This window comes from Belonocnema kinseyi, chromosome 10 (assembly GCF_010883055.1).
Source record: "Belonocnema kinseyi isolate 2016_QV_RU_SX_M_011 chromosome 10, B_treatae_v1, whole genome shotgun sequence".
Classification (NCBI taxonomy): Eukaryota; Metazoa; Arthropoda; class Insecta; order Hymenoptera; family Cynipidae; genus Belonocnema; species Belonocnema kinseyi.
Window position 1 is genome coordinate 411,152 of NC_046666.1, and position 492 is coordinate 411,643.

Below are 492 nucleotides of genomic sequence, written 5' to 3' on the forward strand. Positions count from 1 at the left end.
ATCACCATCGCCAAAAAAATCAAATTGACCATTTCTTAATGCTTTAAACACCGCTATATTTTTTGTCCGAAAAAACAAAATAATAGCATGTTTCTTTGATTAAAGCTTAAGAAATTTTCGGTTCGAGATATTCAACTTCTTTCAAAATGTGTGCATAGGACTCAATCCAAAAAACATTCCTTTTGGCCATTTTAAAAAAAATGGTAAATTGCGCAAAAATTAAAAAAAAATATTCTTATTCAATAGCAAAAATGGTACATGGAAAAAATTCGCCATAATTTTCGAAGCAATAGGGAAATTTTTTGGATTTTTCAATAGTTAAAATTTTTAATTCAAAGGAGACAGAAGATACTAAACGATTTCAAATTTTTTTACTTTTTTGGAAATCAACCCACTAATTTTTTTCGCTCAGCGCAAACGATTCGACTAATTTGATCATTTTCTCTTTGCCCTAATATATAATGTATACATATTAACATAAGTATATTACTT